The sequence below is a fragment of the Acipenser ruthenus genome, chromosome 30, assembly GCF_902713425.1.
Source record: "Acipenser ruthenus chromosome 30, fAciRut3.2 maternal haplotype, whole genome shotgun sequence".
Taxonomy (NCBI): Eukaryota; Metazoa; Chordata; class Actinopteri; order Acipenseriformes; family Acipenseridae; genus Acipenser; species Acipenser ruthenus.
In genome coordinates this window covers 2,062,055-2,083,169 of record NC_081218.1, presented here as the reverse complement: position 1 = coordinate 2,083,169, position 21,115 = coordinate 2,062,055, and the positions used below count along the sequence as shown (strand labels likewise).

The 21,115-nt window shown below is 39.5% G+C and overlaps 1 long non-coding RNA gene across 1 annotated transcript; it reads left to right on the top strand.

Moving 5' to 3' along the window:
* The first annotated feature begins 8,221 nt into the window (after window positions 1-8,221).
* Window positions 8,222-17,626, top strand: LOC131702763 (uncharacterized). The gene is made up of 2 exons (XR_009309519.1): window positions 8,222-8,828; window positions 15,436-17,626. It is a non-coding gene; the product is annotated as an uncharacterized LOC131702763 (long non-coding RNA).
* Window positions 17,627-21,115: the final 3,489 nt, after the last annotated feature.

The following is a 21,115-nucleotide window of genomic DNA, read 5'->3' as shown; positions in this document are numbered from 1 at the left end:
AATTAATTTCATTATCTCATTGCAGTATTTCAATTCAGCTAGACTAGATTCCTGAATTAATTAAATGAAAAGCTGAACTTGTAAGGTTTAAAAATGAAGGTAAACATAGGGTGATGCAAAACTTTTGGACAGAGCTGTAACTATTAAATTGTGATTGTGTTATTATATACTTATTGTAACTGCTTCAGAGTCGCTACAGCTTCAAGGAATTAAAGAACAAAAAAGTCCTGTTTTTTCACTCTGGAAATCTGGTAAACCTAAGAAGGACTAAACGATAACACCTTTTAATATCAATTTTCCTTATTTTTCTTTGTATTGGGGCTAGCAGTCAACAGCCCAGTTTGAGGACTCATGCCAAGCCACGTCTTAAAGTAAATCCAAAATAATCTGCTGTGATAATGGAGGACATTTCCAGGATGAGAGGAGCCTTGCTTCTGACGCTAGACAAAGGCAGCAGGAACATCTTTAATAATCTTAATGGTTTTTGATGTGCCGGGTTGACAAGTGTCATTAGTATGGCATCTGTTTAACAGAAGGGTAATTTATATAAATGGGTATCAAGAGCAAAGTAAATATAAATGGGGAAATGATGGACTGCAACTGCTTGCGAACCTGAGTAATGATTTATTAGAACAATTTATTAGAACACCTCAAGATTTGTTATATTCCATTCAGATCATGTGACAATGTGACCTTTCAACTCTCCCAGCCCCACCCCCTGCCTATGATGGTATAATTGCGGAGCAGTTTTGAAATGTCATGTTGTCACGGATATGAATGCATTGGTAAAGATACAATATTTTTTTTTTAAATGAACGCGTGTCTGTTTTCTTTCTCTGGTTCTGTAACTAAAAGTCACAGAAATCGCTTCCTGCCAGCTTCCTCTAAGTTGTACTGCACTGTAGCCGTTTGTTTGACTGTGGTTTATATCATACAGCTGATTACCAGAAACCCCTGAAGCAGAAAATTGTTCCCTCAGGCAGTGCATTTGGTGTTTGCCACAATAACTAATGATGCATGCAAAGAGTTTTAAATGAAAGGGATGAGTAAGAAACTAATAAAAGAAAGGTAGGCACACCCAGAGAGGGTAACAACCATGGGAAGGATTTGGGGTGGACGGGGAGGAAGGGTAAATTGCCCCCTCCACTTTTTACAGCCTACAAATTGAAGTTCTTTCAAGGTGGCGCCCACAAAAATGGATGCAGAACCCTTAGGGTTCAAACTGCTCTGTGTTGTTGAGGCTGGGAGATGGGGTGTGTGATGCAGGGGTTTATACTGGGTGTCTCTGTACTGTGTTCTTGTTTTGACTGAAGCACAGTAGCTTCCTTCACATGCTAGGGTTGCCAAGTCATTAGCCACTGGACCCCAATTCCATGTGGAAGCGGTTTATTATGTGTCATGCTGCTGCTGAGAAACTGTGTTTTCAGGCCTGTCTGGTTTCATTACTCTCCAGACTTTGTGCAAAGTGATTTGATAGAACGTGAGGCAATGCAGTTTCAAACTGAGCCAGTGTCTGAAGTGATTTATGTATTTATTTATTATACATAAATTTTTTAGTGGAATTGGAATTAGAAATGGAATTGCCACAGCATAATTGTAACTGCAATTGGAATTCAGCAAATTAGCATTCTAATTGTAATTGCTGTAATTATAATTATAATTGATACCCGGTCTGATGGGGGCAACTAAACGTGAAACGGGTACATAATGGCTAAAGCCAGAAACTATTGGGTTGGATTAATCATCACATTTGCCAAAGGCTGCATCACACCTGTGCTCTGCTATTGATAGGTGGGGGATAGTGTCAGTCAGTGATCCTGTTCATGCAAGCAGCTTCACAGGGGAGGGGGAAATACAGTCCCTAGTCTGGACACTAGAGGGTGGTAGAGTGCAATTAATCTGGGTGTGAACTAACTTTCTCAGAGTGGAAGGTGCTGATGCAGTGTGCAGTATAAGGCCAAGAGAGGGCACCCTCCATCTCTCTCTCTCTCTCTCTCTCTCTCTCTCTCTCTCTCTCTCTCTCTCTCTCTCTCTCTCTCTCTCTCTCTCTCTCTCTCTCTCTCTCTCTCTCTCTCTCTCTCTCTCTCTCTCTCTCTCTCTCTCTCTCTCTCTCTCTCTCTCTCTCTCTCTCTCAGCCAGCATGCTGTAACAATAGCGCATTAAAATATCTATTATTCACAGGAATTGGGAATTTGTTTGGATTATAAAAGTATTAACAAATTGTCAACATGGCTTTGCCAGATAAGAAAATGACAATACAATCTCCTGTTTATTTAAATACATAACACAACACACAGTGCTGTGCTGCACTGTTAATACCTGCTGCAGGGCTGCTTCAGCAGTCTAATGAATACTGGGCAGAGAATCAGTTCACATAATAAGTGACGAAGGTTCTGCTCGGATAACGGAAGGGCTGGTAAAATTTCAACTGAACCCCACAGGAATAACGCCTGAAAACCTTCTCCACTTCCTCAGAGTTCTGAAGTAACTCATTTTGAATTCGGACCCTGTTAATTCACCCGCCAGGCCTTATACAGGTGATCATCATTTGAATATGGAATCAACACGCAGGTAATTTAAACCACAGGGGCTGAATTTAAAATGAATGACTTCAGAACTCCGAGGAAGATATCCAGGTATTATTCCTGTGGGATTTTGTCGGAATTAATTTTTTTTTTTTTTTTTAAACCCTACATGGTACATATAAAGTGAACCCAAGTCACTACTTGAAATCTAGCTCAGAGAATGGAACAGGAATGCATGAACAGAAACCGAGGAAAAGTAAGTTTAGTACAGAATGCCGAAATCACTATTTTATGCAGTTATAAATGCACGAAGTAGCTTACCAGGTGAAGCATCCAAAACACTAGGACCATTAAAAAGCAATTTGATTCTATCCTGTAACTGTAAATCAGATCCCTTTAATAGAGAAAATACTGTGCTATGAAGGGACGAGCCTTGATGGGTTTATTGTCTTATATTCTTTGTCTTATATAATAATAAAGGAATGAGAAGTAACACAGAAGGAATGGACTGAATTCTATTTCTCTTGTCGACAATCGCTGCCTGTAAGCTTTAATGAAGTCGTTTAATATTGTGGGCTGAAAAAAAAATGGCCGGGGGCAATATGATGCCATTGTTGTAGATATACTGCCTGACATCTACTTAACTCCCCTGCCTTTTAACCCACACACTCGGCTCGCTCCCTCAAATCAATGGGCCTTGGACGCAGCAATTAGGTGGCCACCAAGCGGTCAAGGGGTCAAGTTTGGTATCCCCACCCCCATCCCCCATTCATTAACCCCTGACTCTCATTAAAGGGGATTGCCTTTATGAACTATTGATCCTGTAGTGTCTAGGGACCAATTACATTTGCTTTTACGTAATGAAAGTTTTATAAAAGAAAGACATTCCGTATAGACCATCATTGTAAAGTTGTTATAAATGCATGGAATGGTATACCAGGTTAAGAAGTAGCACCATCTAAAACACTAGGAGCATTAAAACTGTGACTGGATTCTTCCCAACGAAATTCCCTTAGTTGGGATAAATGATGCATTAGGAAGGCACAAGGTCCAGGAGATACAGAGGCTATCTAGTGGAGTTATGGGACGAATCTGCTGGACAGTTTCGCCAATTCCTTCAAATCTGCTTTCCCATTCCTATCACCTGTCCAGGGGCACTCTGGTGTCTCATCACCATTGCCCTTTCCCCTTTGATCCTATAATCTGCATGAATAAATCAACCAAGGTGCCAATTAAGTCAACTGCTAGGCATCTCTTTCTCTGTGCTGGACTAAAACCACCTGCACATCACTCTACTAAGATTGCTTGGATTCTGCCTGATTTGCCATGGTGTTTACTGTTTTCTGTCTTTTTGCAGGTGCATGTACTTCCAAGGTACTTTAGTTTCTTTTCATATCTCTTGCGGCAATAAAGTTAGCCGGACGCTATCACTTAGATCTTCAGGTCGATGTTTGTGTCAAACGGTTCTGACCTGAACTGAGATTTAACAACAGCTCCATCTTGAATATTTTAAATCGCGTCTGAGAAACTGTTATGGATTTGCCCCATCTCACGTCACCTATTGAGGAGTCTTTTCAGAAGCTTGCTGGACTAAGCATTATATAAGCAGAAACAACCATGGAGATTCAACAAGAAGACCAACAATAGGGCATTAAACAGGTAAGACATTCAATATTAGATACATGTAGATTATTTTTCGCTTTTAATATGGTGACTGATATTTATTTGCCTATGGCCGTTTACTGAACTAGCTAAATTAGCTCAGATCTTTGTAGAAAAGTTGTGGTTGCATATACTGTATATATGACTTGCTATGGCAGTCCTGAGATGTTGGTATCTTTACCTGACAAGTTTATACTGCGCTACAGGTTTGTCAAACTCAGGATTGGGATCAATTCCTGTTTTTAAATCCATTCCCAATTCCAATTCCCACTCCCTTTTAATCAAGTCCAACACGCCGTTGATCAAAATTGCAATGAGCAGTATTCTGTTAAAATTAGCTTCTAAATTATGTTCCTTTATGTAATTATGTCTCAATCCTAAAATTCTAGGTGATGCAAAGAAGTGATATAACCTTTACACAGACACTTACTCCTTTAGTCTTAATATACAAGCAATAGTTGCCCATCCATTGTGATTGTCATTGAAGGTCAATGAAGGGAATACCGGTAAGTGTGAGCTTCTTTATAATAATGGCATGCAGCATAAACGTACTCCGATTGGCTGAATATATAATAACTGATATTGAAAGCTAGTAGGAACATGAGCATTGAAGGAAAGTTAATATAAACTGCCTTTAGAGGACTAGTTTATGCTATAATGCAGGAACATGATGGCTCTCTTGGGACAGATCCCTCCTCGACTGCAAAATCCCTTCTAGGAATCCCATATTGATCTAAAGCTGTTCTTTTTTAACACACTGCTATTTCAGGAAGGCCTCTGGTTGAAAGCTCAGTGTTTTACAGCAGCTCCAACTGTCTGTTTCCCCTAAATATCTGATTCTTTTCATTAGCAACGCTCCTCGTCTTCAATGAATATTAGTTTGCAGCTGTAAAACCGAAAGGTGGGGATGCATTCATTCTTTTTGGGGGTTTCTTTAGTAAAAAATAAATCCATTGGGATCCCATTCTAATCCCAGTGTGTTGCCCTGCAGAAATCCTTAGCAGAATATTAGCAAACCACACAGAATTTACCATCACTGGAACACAGGAACAACAATGGAAGTAAGATTGCACTGTAGTAGTTCTTATATACAATACACTGGCAGTATAATGGGAAATTAAAGGGAATCAGTAACAGTCCCCAGTTCAAAATCAGATTAGATAAGAGAGCGAAAGCTTAGCTCTATGAATTTCAAAAGAAGTTTGATCAGCACTGACTTTGAGTAACAGCCAAGAGTATCAGCTCATGCAACAGCACTTCAACCACAGAATCGAAAACTGGAAACTTTAAATATACACTGGACTGACTGTGACCTGCAACAGATTTCAAGGAAATGGGGGCGCTGCTTTTTTTTTTTTCACTGTGGCTGCAATTTTCCCTGAATTTGCAAATCAATAACACGGTGCTTTGTGCTCAAAACCTATTAGAAACTCATGCACATGTGGTTAATGGATAAAAAAAATCACTCTCTCCCCTTTCCAATCAGATGTAATGATTACGTAGAATACTGTGCAACGGATCTTTAATGCAAGAGCATAAGGAAAAGGAGCAGCAGCGATGATGTTGTTTAAAATGGATTTCACAGCCTAGCACTGCTTTAATAGGTCAGAGTGCAAAGGCTTAAGAGGATAAGATGCTGTGCATCTTGGGAATGGATTCCTTTCAGCTCTGCAGAAGGCTACATATGTTCCATATTTACAACAGCCTGGCTACTAAACAGGGAGGGTGTAATGGGATTGAATCATTGCTTCGTTACCAATTGCATTTGCATATTTACAGCTTGATTTATAGCTGTTGCATTGACAGGATGTACGAATGGCTCGATGTTAAATAGCATGTAGGTGACAGACCGGGTCTCTAGTCTGATTGTGTCTCATTCTTCTTGAAGGCTTATTTGTGTTTTTAATGTACAGTTTTTATTTAGTGCCCCTTAAAATAGATCTGCATACAGTATTTATAAAGGTCTTGTATTCTGAAAGTGTCTACCACCTCAGATTTCTTCAGGGGGGTTGGGATAGCTTCCTTGTAAAAAATAAAAATAAAATGTGAGCACCAACCAACCAAGCTCCTATTATGAGGGGCAGCAGTGTGGAGTAGTGGTTAGGGCTCTGGACTCTTGACCGGAGGGTCGTGGGTTCAATCCCAGGTGGGGGACACTGCTGCTGTACCCTTGAGCAAGGTACTTTACCTAGATTGCTCCTGTAAAAACTCAACTGTATAAATGGGTAATGTAAAAATGGGTAATGGGTATGTAAATATAATGTGTAAAAAAAATAATGTAATTGTACGTAAAAACAATGTGATATCTTGTAACAATTGTAAATTGCCCTGAACAAGGGTGTCTTCTAAGAAATAAATAATAATTATTATTAGTAGGTTTAGACATACTTAAAAAACATTCTTATATAAACAGAATATACAAAATGAAGTCCTGTGGTTATTTCACGTATGAGGATAGCGCTAGACTTAAGGTTCTTCATGGATCAGGTCCATCCTCTCTCCAAGAACTACTAACTCTGTAACTTCCTCTTCGTTCTTTGAGATCAGAAATGCAGAAATCTTAGTTGTTCTAAAAATGTTTTCTTAAATCAGCTAGAGCCAGAGCTTTTTACTGAGCTAGTCCGCTTGGCCAAGACTCCATCGGCTCCCGACCTTCGCTCACCCAGAGCAAACAATGATAGCGCCCTCTGTTTCTGTACCATTGCTGACAGTTACTCTAACTCTCTTTGACTTAAAGCACAGGAGGAATGACTTCACTATTAAATGGGTTAAATAATATTACTGTGTGTAAGGTTATGCTGTTTCTTCCTATGGGCTGGAATCAATACCATACCAAACTTTAAACAACATTGAGATTGCAAAATAGTTTCATTTGCTGGACTTAAAAGACAATGTTATGATGCATATTTACAACGTACTTAATGTGTACATCTTTACATATGGACCAGTGGGGGCACCACCAGTATATCCCTATTGCCATAAATAAGCATCTCTTACAGTGGTTATGTAATGGGGTCTCAGTATCACAGAGCTGCAATGCACTTGCTAAATGTCTTCTAGCCTCCCAACTCCCCCCCTCTCTCTCTCTCTCTCTCTCTCTCTCTCTCTCTCTCTCTCTCTCTCTCTCTCTCTCTCTCTCTCTTTCTCTCTCTCTCCCTCCTAATCTGCTTCAGGCTTTTCATTTTCTCGGTGGCCTGACTCTTGTCATCGACAGGCTTGGGTTTTGAGGTTTTGATTTAGGAAGTGTCTCCCTAGAGGTGGTTGCTTAGCAACCAGCTGCTGCTTCGTATAGCCCAAGTTAGGCACAATGAGCCTGGGGGGGGAGTGGGGCATCCCAGGTCTGGAAAATGCACTGAAGCGTAATGGAGGGGGGGGGAGGTATTCGCAACTGAGAACACACAGCCCCTGTGAATTGATTAGCCTGCATTTCTACGGAAAAAAGTAGCCACATGTTAGCTCTTGAGTGCCTAGATTTCCTAGGAATGAGGTGGAGCATTAGACAGCGAGCTAGCCAGAGATTGAGCAAACTGCAGTTCTGCCTGAGAGCTTCAAGAGGCGAGCTCCCAGCAAGAGGGAGAGAGAGAGAGGAGAGAGAGAAACGGAACGGCCCCATTATTTGCAGTGTCAAGTTATTTAATTCAATTTTTTTTTTTTTGGTTTAAATTTAGCAAGAAGGAATGCATTGTGGCTCTGTGATACTGAGACTCCATTCCATAACCACTGCAAGAGATGCTTATTTTTTTATTTGAAAAAGAGTGGGGGGGTGGGGAGGAGAGAATGCTGCTCAAATTAAACTAAAGATGTAACTAAAAACGAAAGTGGACTTGAAAGAAAAATATCGGATACTGAGAAAGACAACTTGACAAAGAGAAGGGATAATAAAGATCTGCCTGCTAGACATATTGCATTTTGCAGTGGTTTCTACAGAACTGTCATAAATACTGTTATTGTTATATATATATATATATATATATATATATATATATATATATATATATATATATATATATATATATATATATATATATATGTGTGTGTCATAGCATGCAAATAGATATCATTATATTATATGGTTATTTTCTGTGTGTGTGTTTTTTTTGTATTTTAAAATGAAAATATGCACAAATATTTAAGGACTTTAAAAAAAAAAAAGAACGAAAACACCAGTGAAATGCTGTATTGTTTTAAAAGGATGTTGTAAGACTTCTTTTGCATCTGTGTGCATGGGAGATCCATTTTAAGCTACGTCTGAAGGATTTCAAAACAGAGACACAGGAAAAAAAAAAGTTTCATGAAAATGTAATCTGGACAAGCAATCAAGAAGCGGGTGTTGCAAGCGCTGACACTGAAAACAGAACATGGACTTAGTATTAAAAAAATTGGAAAATCAAAAGTATGGGGATGAAACGGAGAGAGAGGGGGAGGGGGGGGCCATATTTTACAAATTGATGCCCTGAGTACGTAACTAAACTAGGAGACTCCGGCAGACTGAAGAGGCTTGAACAGAGCAGAATCTCACCCCCAGATTGGACTGTTTGTTAAATCGAGTGAAATGTTTTGCCCAGAATAACGCTATAGAACGGATATGGGACCGCAGTCGAATCTGATGGGATTCACAGCCTGATGCAGTGAGTGTATATGGTAGGTGTGCACATTGAGATTCTAAATCTAGTCAATTAACTGGATGCTACATGCAGAGGTATGCTGTATAATTACTTTGCTATCAGTCATATACAGTAAGTTGTTTTTTTTTGTGTGGGGTTGTGGTGTTCTCAGACCCCACAGTAAAATTGTGAACCCCACTCTAATTTTATGCAAACCCACAGTTTTTTAGAAGGCACTTATCTGCTGCTATCGCAGCTTGTTTGATGCCTCCTACATTTGACATAATGTATTCATCATCTACAGAAATGCTAATGAATTATAATTAAGAGTGGTGCCGTTCAGTGCTATACAACTTATGCTGTGTGTGTGTTTTGATTATTGTGGTCACAAGCATTTATTTTATACAAGCAAATGCAGTTTCTCTCAATGAAGTCACATTGCATGCATGTGTTTAAGCTGCATTACCTAGCAATGATATGCATGGATGTCTATGCATTACAGCCTTTCATAGCCGCCTGTGCATTGTGCTTTATCAGAAAGAGATGCCTTGTTGACAAGCCAGTTTGTTTACAGGTCTTTTTAGCTTTATGGGCATTAGCGCCTTCCTCTTACCCCCCACGTGAAACCCGCTGGTCAAGATATCATTCCATGAGCCACAGAGTTGTGGTATACGTGCAACAGTAGGAGGTTATTGACTACATTGGTTCTGGTATAGCTCAACGCTAACCGTTTTCAGGAAACACATATGAGATGTGATATTTTCAATATAGACTTAAATAGCTATTATGTTAAAAAAAACAGACGTTTAATAAAAAAAAAAACACGTGTATTTCACTTTCTCATACTTGTTGTTCTCAATATATTACTTCAGTGCTTGGGTCCTTACATTGGTTACCAGTGAGCTAGCAAAGAGATTTTTTAAGTTGCTGTAATAACGTATAAATGTAACTCTGTACATTCCTCTTTGTTCTTTGAGAATGTAGAAAGAACTCTTTAGTTGTTCCAAAAAATCTATTCCGGTTGACATTAGGCAGATTGAAACATTGGATTCTAAACCGAAAATATACTTTATTTTGCTTTAACATAATTGGTTGTAGCTGGAGTGAATTGTACGTATGATCTCTCTATTGTATTATTTTATTAGGACTTTGTTTTTCCTACCAATGTTGTGGTCAAACTAATCCTTCACAGATTTAATACACGACTGTACCGATTCAAATCTGATTCTCCGCAACTGGATCAGGTTGGAGGTTTCTGACGTAGCATTCCGAGAAGTGCAGGATTTTGTTCGGCTGGGTTCTCTCGAGTATTAACACATTTTAAAGCTGATTTTGAATACATGTTTCAACACGTTGTGGTGGGAACATTAAGGCTCTTGGTCCACAACCCAGATTCTCTTGCTTTGAATCTGTTTGTTTAAGAGATAAAAGGACAAACTGTGAGCAGTTGCGACTGATCCGTTGAGAAGAGTAGCGAAAGATTTGCCCCTGACTTGTGAAAGGTCAGGACAAGCAATCTAGAAGCTGTGATATTGGAGGTCATAGCAAATATGAATCATGATATGCTTGATGTCAGTATAGGGCTACTGTACATTAGTTTTTTTGACTAAATATATTATTGGCATTTCAAAATATGAATTATTAGTAATGCACCAATTGGATACTAAATACTAGCAGTGAACCGATTGAACACATTATATTTTGTACTTATTTGTTCATATATCCTGTAGTTATATACATTGCATTAATGAGTTTTACTAAATCATTTAAAGGTACTGTTATTTGTGCAGTCCACTAATCTATATATAAATAGCCTTTTTGTGGTTATTCCTTCCACAAGAAATGTTGGTGATATTAAATACCAACAGTGAGAAGTACTATTGAAAGGAAAGCTGTTCCCTCCCTCCCTCACCCCCTAAGAGAAAGGGTGCTCCCTCCAGTCCAAGGCAGGCTTGAGGCATGGAGACTGAACTGCTCCCTCCCTGCCTCACCCCCCTAAGAGAAAGTACTATTGAAAGGAAAGCTGTTCCCTCCCTCACTCACCCCCCTAAGAGAAAGGGTGCTCCCTCCAGTCCAGGGCAGGCTTGAGGCACGGAGACTGAACTGCTCCCTCCTTCCCTCACCCCGTTAAGAGAAAGGGTGCTCCCTCCAGTCCAGAGCAGCCTTAAAATACGTCAAAATAACATAGCCTTTTAATTTGCATTAAGTAACTGGATTTTTCAAACGCCTTGATTGGTTTGAAAAGGATGCTTTATATTACTGTTGTGGTTTCTGACCATTATTTGCCTTTCCTACTTATTAACTATTCTGGCACTTATGTAAAGACTCCTCTAAGAAGGTTGATGGTGAGAAAGCACAGGCTTTAGTGCAACGCCAATGTGCTTCCCCGCCTTAAACAAAACATACTTTAGTGCAACACCAATGTGCTTCCCCGCCTTAAACAAAACATACTTTAGTGCAACGCCAATATGCTTCCCCGCCTTAAACAAAACATACTTTTTGTTCTTTGAGAATGCAGTACTGAGGGTTGTTTGTGGCTATAAAATTCTCCCTCAGTAATTAACAGTAAGCCACTCTGCTTAATTAATCCACCTCTTCATTAAATTACAGTAGAAATGGCCATTCATTGACTTTGATGTGAGCAGAACAGCGGTTCAAGCCTCACCTGTGGAGAGCTTATTTGAATAATCAAGTAATCGGTTCGTGCCGCACGAGATCGCTGTCAATTCATTCGGGGCATGATCGCGGGTGACTGTGCAACAATGTCTGAATTGACCAATGTGTCCATCAAGGCAGTTTTCCTATAAAACTATATCGAAACATAACCGAATCATTATTGACGTTACTCTACACGGTTTTAAAAGCCAGTTTCAGTCTAGCAGAACTCATATCACGTTAAGTGGAACACAGGGCTACGAAAACAGCAGAGAATACGGTAAAAAAACAGGTTTTAGATCTTGCATCCTGCACGACACTCTTACATCCTCCGGCAGGATTCATTCAGAAATGAAGAATGCATCCAATAAAGTAACCAAACTAGATATAAACAATTCAGATATTTAGTTCCAGTGGCTTGTGGGTAATATTACGCCACTTATTTGTTGAAGTGATGGGGTCTGTAACTGTCCCTATATTACAGCTACATACGATACACGTCAGATAATTATATTATACGGTCTGTGAAAGAAGTGGATTGATACGTTTTCCTGTGGTTGTATCTGTCCCTCTCCCATGGTCCATCTCTTTCTCAACAGATCGTTAGATCAAAGAGAGATCGTATCACAGGCCTGGGGAAATGGATTACCCCAGAGCGGCGAAGCGATCGATCCCGCTCATCTTCTTGTATTGTTGGTGTAATAGCCCTCCGAGGAGCAAAACCAATCCGTGACACCTAGCCAAAGTTTCCTCGAGTCTGGCACTGTATGCAGACGCTGACATCAATAACGTAGTTCCCTGAAAGGGTTCATTACAAAGGAAGCAATTCCATGGATGTCTTCCACGGTTTACAAAAAGCACGTCACAGCAAACGTCTATCTAAAGAATCCGAGAAAGAATTAAGAAAGCTTGCCTCCCTGTCTTTCAGATTAAACTTCAGCAACATTTTTCTACACCTTTTTTTAACTCCTTCCTAATTGCCACTAAACCAACCAGCTGCTTCCCTGAAAAACGGACATGGAATATCGATTAGCTATTAACCAGGGTACTGTCTGCCACTGGTATTAGTAAGAAAAAACAGGAACAGGTTCCAGCAAAGTATTTAAAACCTGCCACAACATCACAACATTGAATTTGAACACTCAGTTAGCTATGGTTTCCTGCAGATCAGAGAGACCCAAACAGAATTATTTGTATTTGTTTATTTAGCAGACGCCTTTATCCAAGGCGACTTACAGAGACTAGGGTGTGTGAACTATGCATCAGAGGCAGAGTCACTTACAAATACGTCTCACCCGAAAGACGGAGCACAAGGAGGTTAAATGACTTGCTCAGAGTCACACAATGAGTCAGTGGCTGAGGTGGGATTTGAACCGGGGACCTCCTGGTTACAAGCCGTTTTTCTTTAACCACTGGACCACACAGCCTCACTGCACATACACAGCAGAATCACATACCCACAGAACACACAGGGCAGTGCAGACGCATTACCATCTCAAACCTATTCTTTACAATGACTGCCTATGTTATACTTCATTAGACCTTGCTATGCTTTTACTATGGGGGACTTTTATAACAACAAAGGTTTGGTTTGCACTCATTTGATAACGTGCTGCACAGTCAGAAATGAAAGTCTATAGAAATCCATGATGCCTTTTTCTTGATGAAACTGCGAATTGTATGCTATTTTCACCCCTTCAGAATTGCAGTGTCAGTTCAGTGCTGGGGCCGTGAGCTTTTGTTTGTTTGAGGAAAAGAAAGGCATTCAATATGCAAAGCCTCTTTAGAAAGATAAATGGCAGAGGTTTATATTCAAGCAGCAGAATTAAGGCCAATGCTTTCTGGTTCCAAACGCTTGCTAAATAAATAATTTGCAGTTCTGCTGAATACATCAGCTTCTGATGAAAGTAAACACCATGGCATTTCCCCTGTGCTGGGATAGCCACCTGAGCTTGAACTGTGAAATACAAACCACAAGCAGCATGTAAATATGCCACGATTTCAGACTAATAGAATCTGACCAATACTTTATATATGAACAGAATTTAGATCTTTTATTTAACTTCATAGCTGTAGGTTGCCAGGCAAAACTAAACTGATGTGACATGACAGTTGCGACGTGTTTAATTTGTTCTGGGGAGTCGAGCAACTTTATGGAATAATTTACATGATTACGAATAATTACGTCTCAATATAAAATAAGAAACTGAAGCCTAAAAATGATTAATTTCCTGGTGTTTTTTTCCTCCCCACAGTGATGATAAAGCTCAATTTTCTATGCGTTGAACTTCATAGCCGGCGTGAAATTTTCACTGGTGTAATTACAGGCACGTCTAAGGCAAAACGAAGGATTATCTCTTTTAAGAAATATTGATTTTTATCAAATTACGTAAATACAGCTGTTTTCTAAATTAGATTAGTCAAAGGGCTTGAGGGGAATTGCTTGTGCCGAGTGGAGGGCTATTAAAAAGTTATGCAATATCTCTCGCCAGGGATTTCCTTTTGCATGAGGGCTTACCTGAGGACAAATAAATGAACCGCTGTGTCAACACAGACAGATAGCCCGTCTGAGCGGAACAGGATTGTGCTTGGTGTGCAAAACTGTCCTAATGTGATTGACTTTTGGGGGAACTGGCAGCGAAGACTCATGCATACGATACAGGATTTGTATGAGAAACGTCTTTCTATAGTCTGGAATTATTTATGACGTTTTTTGCAATTGCTCTTATTTGAAATCGTTCTCGCCTATTTATCATACTTACTACGTGGACTCGTAAATTATTTTTTTCTATAAGTTTAACTGCTTGTATGTAATTATTTACTTTTTAAAAAAAATCTTACTCTGATTCGAATTTATTTGACACTGATTCCGTTGTACTTAATGACTGCTCTGCTCGTATTTCTCTTTGGTCACTGTCAAGTCTGTGTATTACAGACAGGAAAAAATGTATAGAAATAGCTTTTTGTTAACCTTGTAAAATATTATTTTGAAAAAAAATTAAAATACACCCGTTTGCTATAATGTGTTTCTTTCGAAACTCCACACGTGTGACCTGTTGCACAACGCCGTTCCGTTTTATAATACAAGACGCTACAGATAGAGCATGGACGAGTCGCTGTATGGAGGCAGTCAGCCCCTGCATGGATGTCCCCTAATTGAGGTGGAACTAATCTTGTTTCACCCCTGAATGATTGGAGCACATTTCATTTGGAGACCCTCCCCCCTCCCCCCTCCCACTGTCATTAAGAATCAGAAGATTTTTTTAAAATCATAAACAACGTTTTCCTTCTCGTTAGAAGTAGCTGGTAACAGAAACTGTACGTTTCCGATGCATCATGAATCCCTTTTGCCTCAAATTCTCCCCAGCAACCGTGATTACATCTGCAAGGTTTCATGTTACTCGGAGTGGCAGGAACAGAGGTTGCACGCTTTGAATCAAGCCCTTCTCAAACCAATGTGCACAGCCATCCAACAGGCATTGCCTGGGTTTAGCTTTCTTTACTAAAAACAGAGTTACAGAAGCGATTCATACACCTCGCTTTATTGCTGGCATGCTGCTGTAGTAATCTGCAATACAGAGCATTTCTGTCAAGGTGGGGGGTGGGGGGGGGTGGGGGGGGGGTGGGGGGAGCAGCTGGTTGGTTATGGAAAATAAGGGTGTTGAAATGAAGGCATGCAAACACAGATTTATTTAACCTAGTACCAGATATCATGTATTATAAATGAAATACATGCTTTCTAGAACGTGTTTCAATCACAGAACCTCAGAGTTACTGACACCAAACATACAAACTGACCAGTCAACCTAATTTAGCTATCCCTAAACCTAACCCTTTTCTGATACAATTGTGTACTTATATATATATATATATATTGTACCTATGCATACGTGGGGAAGCTAATATGCTTTGCTGTATCACTTCTCACGCCCAAAAGGACGCTAGCTTGTTCTGTTTTACCTGACCATCTCTCTTCTCTTCTTTTCAAGCAGAGAGAGCCAAGTCTGAGGTTCCAGAACCTCAATGTCAAGATGGTACCCCTCAGACGCAATGAGGGCAGGAGTGCGATCGACGGGGAAGAGTCGAGCGAGGACCGCGAAGAGAGGATCTTAGCTATGCTGGGGATCGCAGGGACAGTCCTCAATTTGCTGGTGGTTATATTCGTTTACATCTACACCACCATCTGACCAGCAAGAAGCATCGAGGAGACGGGGAACAAGCAGTGATGCACTGAAGGGGGCAGTTTGCACAATGGAAAGAAAAAAAAAAACACCACAACAGTACATCATAAATAATTGCACAAGACGGAAGCTGATACTGTAAATATGGCAAGGACTAGTGCTAAGGACAGTAGCCAGCCCACTGACATTTTCAAGTGGCCTTTGTGTAAACAGAGGAGCAATTGGAAGATTGGGCGGTGTCTGATTAAGAAACACAACTGACAATGTAGAAGAGAAGTCAGTTGAATTGAAAATGGCAGGTATGAATTTTTGGGTAGTGGATGTTCGTCGTCCCACTGAAGTTGGCAAACCCCCAAACTGTGTTGCGAAACTTCAAGAGGGTTTATCAGTGCCTGTCTCAGATAGAGTACAGGGGTCCCAGGACACAGCGGGGTTGAATAAACACTCTCTTACAAAAATCTTGTTTTCTACAAATAAGCTTAACCTGGAGAAGACATAATGAAAGACTAAACTGAATCAACTTTATACTGTACTTCTGATTAATGGAATATGCATTTCTACTGTTTCTACGCAAAAGTTGATCCTGAAATTCCAAAGCTTTAGATTATTATTATTATTATTATTATTATTATTATTATTATTATTATTATTATTATTATTATTAGTAGTAGTAGTAGTAGTAGTATAGATAGATATGTGGTAGTATTAATATAAATGCATATAGAAAATGATATGGAGGACGCTGTGTGGTCCAGTGGTTAAAGAAAAGGGCTTGTAACCAGGCGGTCCCCGGTTCAAATCCCACCTCAGCCACTGACTCATTGTGTGACCCTGAGCAACTCACTTAACCTCCTTGTGCTCCGTCTTTCGGGTGAGACGTAATTGTAAGTGACTCTGCAGCTGATGCATAGTTCACACACCCTAGTCTCTGTAAGTCGCCTTGGATAAAGGCATCTGCTAAATAAACAAATAATAATAATAATGATATAATTTCAAAATATCTACAAACCTCCAATATTAGTGTCCTATTTTCACATTTGTAAGTGATACATAACAAAAGGGTTTACTGGAAAAAAAAGCATACTGCCTTGTGGAAGATTTTACTGTGCTTCCAGAAAGTACAATCACATTTTAAAACCTTTTTTTAGCTCCAACGTAAAACTGACACCCCGTGATTTCGTTTTCGTTACTGGTAGTGGATTTCTGAATTCACAGGCAGTGTCATGTTACAGCTTCCTACAACATATGCTGCCCCAGAGCTGAAGGCAGTGGTTTATGAGCCCAGAGATTGTATTTGAAAAGTCAGTGAACAAGAAAATGAACCCAATCTAGCCACAGGAAAAGCAACTGCCTTTTCACCTGTCTTAAAATGCATGAAATTAGGCCAAATAATGGCAGTTTAAACAGCATAGCGAAAGCCACAATAACACAGTTCGCTCATCTGCATCACTGCAACACGGTAGTCGAGCAAAATGTCATGTGGTTTCAATAAAAAAAAAAAAAAAAATTAAAATAAAAATTAAAAATATTTTAGAGTTTCAGTCATTCTGGCTGGTTCTTTCTGTAATGTTTATTATTTTTTTCTATAATGTTGAGGTGGTTTCACCTGAGGTCAGAAACTGCCCCCGAGTTCAAGATATATAAGGGTTAACGTTAGATGCTCTGCAATGCACCATTTGCAAGAGTGTGCATATCCCTAATTAAAAATACAAAACAAACCAGTTATGGAAACAAAATAAAAACTGCTATTCAGAAATAGTATACTGTAAGTAAAGTAAAATATCTTTTACTACAAGCGAACGACATAAATGGATGCCTTTAATTATGTGTGTTGCCAAATATCTGTGTTTTTTTTTTCTTCTCTAAACAATAAAACATTTCTGTATGACAGAGAGCAACACATAAATACATTGTGTTGTCAAAGCAACAACTACAGCTGCCATGGAAACAAATGTATTTTTAATGTACTCTTTATAATATAAAAATTAAAAAAAGATAACATTCTTTGCCATAGTTTTTATTTTATTTTTTAAAGAAAAGCATTAACACATGGGTTAGCGATTGCTGTTACCAAATGGTCTTCAATGACAACGTACAGTCGCTGTGCCACTGCAATGGGAAGGGTCTGTGCTAATGATAGAACACAGGCCGCTCCAATGGTTTTGATAGAGCGGTTTCAAATTCATTATCACAATCCTATTCAGACCACTTCTATGCTTACAGTGGTTGTAGCTAACAACAAAGGAGCAGTTCTGAAAGAAACACATAGTACATTTCTATCTTAAAACCTGGCACCTGGTATCACACTAGATTAAAGATAGAGTGGGTTCCATGGAAAGCGTCCTCTTAAGGTTGGTTGTTCAGCCATCTTTATACACCTAAAAGCATAAAAAACTATAATAAAGCACAGTGAAAACGTGGTAAAGTGTATTAAAAAGCAAATCTTGGTGTCCCACTGTAAAAGCACAGCAAAGTGTGATCCAGCATTGTAAAGCATAGGTAAGCATTGTAAGGTATGGTAGTACATATTCAAATCATATTGTCTAATGTTGCTTGTAAGCCTATGCTTTTGCAACATATTAAAGAAGATATTAAAAAGACAATTCAGAATGGTTTCTATTTTCGTCACCTAATAGCCTAATCTTAAGGTTTTTTTTTTTTTTTTTTTTATTGCTTCAGTGTCAGTGGTCTCCTGGCACTAATTATAAAACTTGGTTGCATTCCAAACTGTAATAATAACATTGTAAGGCAAGCTACATTAGTTTGCAGCCTGCTGTGTGTTGCATTGAAACATCAGCAATTATTTTTAATCTCGACATATTAAAAGAACGAAGATACAAAAAACAAATGGGTCCGGCCGGTTTAAAGCTGTTTACATTGTGTTGTATTATTTTCTAACCCACTTTTTTTTAGGTGCCTTAAAAGGCAACACAATTCTCTTGTTTAACTGTTTTAGGATGCTACCTCTTTCATTCTTTCTTTCTTTCTTTCTTTCTTTCTTTCTTTCTTTCTTTCTTTCCTGCGCAGGGATACCACAAGAAATGACAGCGTCTCCATAGTAGAGCACTCCCTTAGCGCACAGTGCCACCAGGTGGTAAAATTCTGTAACTGCTACAAGGATATTAAAAGCCTAATATAAAGCCAAATATGTTCTGTGCATTCTGTAATGCTAGTACGTATTTAAATGTTTCAACTTGTATTACAGCAGCTCACTGATCACCGATGCACACAAACTGTTCTTTATGCACCATTTTAAAGGGAAGCAATGCTGGCCTATTGCACTGCAGCTCCTTTCATAAAAGCCAGTGCCAGCAATGCGTCATTTGCTCTGCTGAACGGTTGTTGCTACAGAATTCTTTCCAAGGCTGTAACTCTCACTCACAACCTCATTTAGCGAAGGTCCAGCCGACAGCCAATCACAACCTCGTTTCAAATGTTTAGAACCCCGAAATATTTTGGGTGTGTCTTCGGATGATTTTCTTCAGCTCGGGTTCGGGGTCATTCGCAAGACAACCCCACCCCCGAACATGAAAAGATTTAGGGGTTCTGAAAATGTTTTTTAACCCCAACCTGATGGGGTCAACCCGATCTAGATGGGGGGCGTATTTCGGGTTGGAGTCCTAACATGACGGTCATACATAAAGGACATTTTCTTTGCAAACAAAGCACGCTGTATTTCTGTTTTATTACTCTCTCTCTCTCTCTCCTCGTCTTCTGCACACTGACTGTGAGATTGAAAGCCAGGGGGGATTGAACTAATACCTTCAGCTTTATATATCTTTCCCTGGAGCAGCGCATGAGCCAAAACAGCTTGGTAACATTATTGGATGTCTTTTATTCTCTGCTGGGATTTTTACGGTTTTCTTTTCCCATTCATAATTGAAGCAGTTTGACTTATTCTCAAATTTGTCCCCCTTGAGAAGGTTTTCTCTCCAAAACCGGGTGTGAAATTGACGGATCAGGGATTTATTTCAGCCTGGGATTCTCTGATTTTGAAGCATTTTTTTTAAGTGTCTAATCCTTGTGTAAAGGCCAACACATGTTGTATTCAAATCCCTATTCCCGTAACGGATAGAAACCATTTAAGTGGTTTTTTTAATGCTTGTTTGTTTGGTGCTTGCTGTGACTGTAAAGTAAAGGGAAAGTGTGGCACAATGGCAATTGAGTGAGCATACCTCAATCCTGACACCCCCCCTCCAACCCCCCAACCTCCCACTGATTGTCTACCCGAGGGGAGTGAAAATGCAATGAAGAGGGGGGTGCAAATTTGATCAATCAATTTCAGCTGTTTTATTCTTCCACTTTAAGTTTGTTAGCCATCCGATGAGTCTTTTCTTTTCATTTTGCACATCAGAGCTCCATGCTCCCCCCCCCCCCCCCCCCCCAAAAAAAATAAAGACTTTCCTAATAATGCTGATTCAAAGAAAGCATGCAAGTATGGGAGGTGTTGCTGCTGGAATCATCTGTGTGTGGGCGAATGAGGGGGCTTGCACAGCCCCAAAGCATGTAAAAAAAATTCTGCACTAACAGCAAAGCCAGTAATGAAGACACCAAGAGAGCTTTAAGAAATTGGTTTATTACACACAGATCTCTCAATAAGGTTTTATCATCTCCTCGCTTGACTACGTAAGCCCAAGACGTACTCGATTCTAGATATTGCAGATAATATGCCCCCAAAAAAAGCGTTTCCATTTTAACTTGTAGATGTGATAAGCTGATTATCATTCGATAATACACCATGCGCAGTGCCAGTGGAAAATTATATTGAATGTCGTGATGGAACAGACAACGCAAACGCCAGTTTTCTTTTTATAAACTCAAACTGCTTTGGTTCTTTAATGGTTTCAATTCATTTTGTGATCCCTTCCTGTTTTGTAGGTCACAGAGTCCGATTGCTGTTACTGTATAGTTCCAGGAAGCAACAGCAACATGTAATCTATGGCGTGGCATTTATATTCAATTTAAACAAGCAAACCACAAGGTGGGGCAGTGATTTATACATGCACTAGTGCAGAGAAAATTGATCTTAACCTTGGTGTGTATGCATGCTTAAGTGGCTGTGATACAGACAGATTGCGTCCAGCCAGCATCCACCAGTTCAAACGTTAAATATAAAAGCATTAACTTAAAATTAGCTGCAAACACCTCCTGCAGCCACTGTAGTCTACAGATCAACGCAGGGGAAAAGCAATGTGAAGAATGGGACTCTGAAGCAAGGAGACCCGTGTGCTGTTCAGATACAGTGAACTACCCGTTATAAAAGCTTGCCATTGTTAAGGCGTGATAAAACACAGTTAAAGCATTGGTAAGCATTGTAAAATACCCCAGTACGGTGCAAAAGTACAGTGCAAAAATACTGTAGTCAACTTTTATAAGGGTAAAGTAGCTTCTAATTCAGTTTTGTTTCGTTTTAAGTTTAAGGGGAAAACTATGGGGACATTTTACTGAAGGTGGCTTATACAAATTTAATGGCGGATGTACAGTAACC